Source organism: Oncorhynchus masou, unplaced genomic scaffold, assembly GCF_036934945.1.
Source record: "Oncorhynchus masou masou isolate Uvic2021 unplaced genomic scaffold, UVic_Omas_1.1 unplaced_scaffold_1255, whole genome shotgun sequence".
Classification (NCBI taxonomy): domain Eukaryota; kingdom Metazoa; phylum Chordata; class Actinopteri; order Salmoniformes; family Salmonidae; genus Oncorhynchus; species Oncorhynchus masou.
Genome location: NW_027002374.1, coordinates 37,927 through 43,926, shown reverse-complemented (window position 1 = coordinate 43,926; position 6,000 = coordinate 37,927).

The window sequence follows — 6,000 nt, the reverse complement described above, 5'->3', positions numbered from 1 at the left end:
CCTCTATCCTGGGGTGGTTCCCTTCTCCACAGTCCTCTATCCTGGGGTGGTTCCCTTCTCCACAGTCCTCTATCCTGGGGTGGTTCCCTTCTCCACAATCCTCTATCCTGGGGTGGTTCCCTTCTCCACAGTCCTCTATCCTGGGGTGGTTCCCTTCTCCACAATCTTCTATCTTGGGGTGGTTCCCTTCTCCACAGTTCTCTATCCTGGGGTGGTTCCCTTCTCCACAGTCCTCTATCCTGGGGTGGTTCCCTTCTCCACAGTCCTCTATCCTGGGGTGGTTCCCTTCTCCACAGTCCTCTATCCTGGGGTGGTTCCCTTCTCCACAGTCCTCTATCCTGGGGTGGTTCCCTTCTCCACAGTCCTCTATCCTGGGGTGGTTCCCTTCTCCACAGTCCTCTATCCTGGGGTGGTTCCCTTCTCCACAGTCCTCTATCCTGGGGTGGTTCCCTTCTCCACAGTCCTCTATCCTGGGGTGGTTCCCTTCTCCACAGACCTCTATGCTGGGGTGGTTCCCTTCTCCACAGTCCTCTATCCTGGGGTGGTTCCCTTCTCCACAGTCCTCTATCCTGGGGTGGTTCCCTTCTCCACAGTCCTCTATCCTGGGGTGGTTCCCTTCTCCACAATCCTCTATCTTGGGGTGGTTCCCTTCTCCACAGTTCTCTATCCTGGGGTGGTTCCCTTCTCCACAGTCCTCTATGCTGGGGTGGTTCCCTTCTCCACAGTCCTCTATCCTGGGGTGGTTCCCTTCTCCACAGTCCTCTATCCTGGGGTGGTTCCCTTCTCCACAGTCCTCTATGCTGGGGTGGTTCCCTTCTCCACAGTCCTCTATGCTGGGGTGGTTCCCTTCTCCACAGTCCTCTATCCTGGGGTGGTTCCCTTCTCCACAGTCCTCTATCCTGGGGTGGTTCCCTTCTCCACAGTCCTTTATCCTGGGGTGGTTCCCTTCTCCACAGTCCTCTATTCTGGGGTGGTTCCCTTCTCCACAGTCCTCTATGCTGTGGTGGTTCCCTTCTCCACAGTCCTCTATCCTGGGGTGGCTCCCTTCTCCACAGTCCTCTATGCTGGGGTAGTTCCCTTCTCCACAGTCCTCTATCCTGGGGTGGTTCCCTTCTCCACAGTCCTCTATTCTGGGGTGGTTCCCTTCTCCACAGTCCTCTATCCTGGGGTGGTTCCCTTCTCCACAGTCCTCTATCCTGGGGTGGTTCCCTTCTCCACAGTCCTCTATCCTGGGGTGGTTCACTTCTCCACAGTCCTCTATTCTGGGGTGGTTCCCTTCTCCACAGTCCTCTATTCTGGGGTGGCTCCCTTCTCCACAGTCCTCTATTCTGGGGTGGTTCCCTTCTCCACAGTCCTCTATTCTGGGGTGGTTCCCTTCTCCACAGTCCTCTATCCTGGGGTGGTTCCCTTCTCCACAGTCCTCTATCCTGGGGTGGTTCCCTTCTCCACAGTCCTCTATCCTGGGGTGGTTCCCTTCTCCACAGTCCTCTATCCTGGGGTGGTTCCCTTCTCCACAGTCCTCTATCCTGGGGTGGTTCCCTTCTCCACAGTCCTCTATCCTGGGGTGGTTCCCTTCTCCACAGTCCTCTATCCTGGGGTGGTTCCCTTCTCCACAGTCCTCTATCCTGGGGTGGTTCCCTTCTCCACAGTCCTCTATCCTGGGGTGGTTCCCTTCTCCACAGTCCTCTATCCTGGGGTGGTTCCCTTCTCCACAGTCCTCTATGCCGGGGTGGTTCCCTTCTTCACAGTCCTCTATCCTGGGGTGGTTCCCTTCTCCACAGTCCTCTATCCTGGGGTGGTTCCCTTCTCCACAGTCCTCTATCCTGGGGTGGTTCCCTTCTCCACAGTCCTCTATCATGGGGTGGTTCCCTTCTCCACAGTCCTCTATCCTGGGGTGGTTCCCTTCTCCACAGTCCTCTATCCTGGGGTGGTTCCCTTCTCCACAGTCCTCTATTCTGGGGTGGTTCCCTTCTCCACAGTCCTCTATCCTGGGGTGGTTCCCTTCTCCACAGTCCTCTATCCTGGGGTGGTTCCCTTCTCCACAGTCCTCTATCCTGGGGTACGGTTAAATCTCTCACCGTATTCCCCTGTGGATGATATGGATCTGCTCTGGAATTCCTTTACAGTTCTGCAAGGCTCTGAATATCTGATTTTCACTGGCAGTAACAGTCCTCTCAGTAACAGTCCTCTCAGTAACAGTCCCCTCAGTAACAGTCCCCTCAGTAACAGTCCCCTCAGTAACAGTCCTCTCTGTAACAGTCCTCTCTGTAACAGTCCCCTCAGTAACAGTCCTCTCAGTAACAGTCCTCTCAGTAACAGTCCTCTCTGTAACAGTCCTCTCTGTAACAGTCCCCTCAGTAACAGTCCTCTCAGTAACAGTCCCCACTGGCAGTAAGAGTCCCCACAGTAGCAGTCCTCTCAGTAACAGTCCTCTCAGTAACAGTCCCCTCAGTAACAGTCCTCTCAGTAACAGTCCCCTCAGTAACAGTCCTCTCAGTAACAGTCCTCTCAGTAACAGTCCTCTCAGTAACAGTCCCCACTGGCAGTAACAGTCCCCACAGTAGCAGTCCTCTCAGTAACAGTCCTCTCAGTAGCAGTCCTCTCAGTAACAGTCCCCTCAGTAACAGTCCCCACAGTAGCAGTCCTCTCAGTTACAGTCCTCTCAATAACAGTCCCCTCAGTAACAGTCCCCTCAGTAACAGTCCTCTCAGTAACAGTCCTCTCAGTAACAGTCCCCACTGGCAGTAACAGTCCCCACAGTAGCAGTCCTCTCAGTAACAGTCCTCTCAGTAACACATCCCCACTGGCAGGAACATTCCTCTGAGTAACAGTCCCCTCAGTAACAGTCCCCTCAGTAACAGTCCTCTCAGTAACAGTCCTCTCAGTAACAGTCCTCTCAGTAACAGTCCTCTCAGTAACAGTCTCCTCTGTAACAGTCCTCTCAGTAACAGTCCTCTCAGTAACAGTCCCCTCAGTAACAGTCCCCTCAGTAACAGTCCCCTCAGTAACAGTCCCCTCAGTAACAGGCCCCTCAGTAACAGTCCTCTCAGTAACAGTCCTCTCAGTAACAGTCCCCTCAGTAACAGTCCCCTCAGTAACAGTCCTCTCAGTAACAGTCCCCTCAGTAACAGGCCCCTCAGTAACAGTCCTCTCAGTAACAGTCCCCTCAGTAACAGTCCCCTCAGTAACAGTCCTCTCAGTAACAGTCCCCTCAGTAACAGTCCCCTCAGTAACAGTCCTCTCAGTAACAGTCCCCTCAGTAACAATCCCCTCAGTAACAGTCCTCTCAGTAACAGTCCCCTCAGTAACAGTCCTCTGAGTAACAGTCCCCTCTGTAACAGTCCTCTCAGTAACAGTCCCCTCAGTAACAGTCCCCTCAGTAACAGTCCCCTCAGTAACAGTCCCCTCAGTAACAGTCCCCTCAGTAACAGTCCTCTCAGTAACAGTCCCCTCAGTAACAGTCCCCTCAGTAACAGTCCTCTCAGTAACAGTCCTCTCAGTAACAGTCCCCTCAGTAACAGTCCCCTCAGTAACAGTCCCCTCAGTAACAGTCCTCTCAGTAACAGTCCTCTCAGTAACAGTCCTCTCAGTAACAGTCCCCTCAGTAACAGTCCCCTCAGTAACAGTCCTCTCAGTAACAGTCCCCTCAGTAACAGTCCCCTCAGTAACAGTCCCCTCAGTAACAGTCCCCTCAGTAACAGTCCCCTTAGTAACAGTCCCCTCAGTAACAGTCCCCTCAGTAACAGTCCCCTCAGTAACAGTCCCCTCAGTAACAGTCCTCTCAGTAACAGTCCTCTCAGTAACAGTCCTCTCAGTAACAGTCCCCTCAGTAACAGTCCCCTCAGTAACAGTCCTCTCAGTAACAGTCCCCTCAGTAACAGTCCCCTCAGTAACAGTCCCCTCAGTAACAGTCCCCTCATTAACAGTCCTCTCAGTAACAGTCCCCTCAGTAACAGTCCCCTCAGTAACAGTCCTCTCAGTAACAGTCCCCTCAGTAACAGTCCTCTCAGTAACAGTCCCCTCAGTAACAGTCCCCTCAGTAACAGTCCTCTCAGTAACAGTCCCCTCAGTAACAGTCCCCTCAGTAACAGTCCTCTCAGTAACAGTCCCCTCAGTAACAGTCCTCTCAGTAACAGTCCCCTCAGTAACAGTCCCCTCAGTAACAGTCCCCTCAGTAACAGTCCTCTCTGTAACAGTCCCCTCAGTCCCCTCAGTAACATTCTTCTCATAAAGACTTCAGACACTACCAATCATGTACCAATATGGTTGCCTGGTGTCCAGTACTGGGAATAACAACATGGGAGAGAAGGAAGAACATGTTCTTTAACAGCTGGACTAATTTCCTCATATATAGTACCGATTATGTGATTAAAGTCTGAGATAGAAGAGGGCAGTGCAGGGTGTAGTTACATTCTATAACTCTAGAGGGTAGTGCAGGGTGTAGTTACCTACCTTAACACTAGAGGGTAGTGCAGGGTGTAGTTACCTTATATAACACTGGAGGGCAGTGCATGGTGTAGTTACCTTCTATAACACTAGAGGGTAGTGCAGGGTGTAGTTACCTACCTTAACACTAGAGGGTAGTGCAGGGTGTAGTTTTCTTCTATAACACTAGAGGGCAGTGTAGGTGTAGTTACCTTCTATAACACTGGAGGGCAGTGCAGGTTGTAGTTACCTTCTATAACACCAGAGTACAGTGCAGGTGTAGTTACCTTCTCTAACACTAGAGGGCAGTGCATGGTGTAGTTACCTTCTATAACACTGGAGGGCAGTGCATGATGTAGTTACATTCTATAACACCAGAGGACAGTGCAGGTGTAGTTACCTTCTCTAACACTAGAGGGCAGTGCAAGGTGTAGTTACATCTATAACACTAGAGTACAGTGCAGGTGTAGTTACCTTCTCTAACACTAGAGGGCAGTGCAGGGTGTAGTTACCTTCTCTAACACTAGAGGGCAGTGCATGGTGAAGTTACCTTCTATAACACTAGAGGGTAGTGCAGGGTGTAGTTACCTTCTCTAAAACTATAGGGCAGTGCAGGGTGTAGTTACCTTCCTAAACACGAGAGGGTTGTGCAGGGTGTAGTTACCTTCTATAACACAGTAGGGCAGTGCAGGGTGTAGTTACATTCTATAACACAGTAGGGCAGTGCAGGGTATAGTTACATTCTATAACACAGGAGGGCATTGCAGGGTGTAGTTACCTTCTATAACACAGGAGGGCAGTGCAGGGTGTAGTTACCTTCTATAACACTGGAGGGCAGTGCATGGTGTAGTTACCTTCTATAACACTAGAGGACAGTTAGTGCAGGTGTAGTTACCTTCTATAACACAGGAGGGCATTGCAGGGTGTAGTTACCTTCTATAACACTATAGGGCAGTGCAGGGTGTAGTTACCTTCTATAACATTAGAGGGAAGTGCAGGTGTAGTTACCTTCTCTAACACTAGAGGGCAGTGCAGGGTGTAGTTACCTTCTATAACACTAGAGGGTAGTGCAGGGTGTAGTTGCCTTCTATAACACCAGAGGGCAGTGTAGGTGTAGTTACCTTCTATAACACTGGAGGGCAGTGCATGGTGTAGTTACCTTCTATAACATTAGAGGGTAGTGCAGGGTGTAGTTACCTTCTCTAACACTAGAGGGCAGTGCAGGGTGTAGTTACACTCTCTAACACTAGAGGGCAGTGCATGGTGTTGTTACCTTCTATAACACTAGAGGGCAGTGCATCAGAGCGAACTGCATGATCCCTTACCTCCCTCCCAGACACATAACCCCCAGAGTTACCTCCACCATCTCTGAGAGCTTGGATTTACGTAGCGGACACATTGACGCTTTGTGCCCCTGCTGCCGGCAGTAAAAACAGGTCAGACCCCTCCCATCAGAGCGAACTGCATGATCCCTTACCTCCTCCCAGACACATAACCCCCAGAGTTACCTCCACCATCTCTGGCGTTTCTGATGTCCCTTGTGTCTCTGAGACTCCTTGGAGCGGGTGCTGCAGG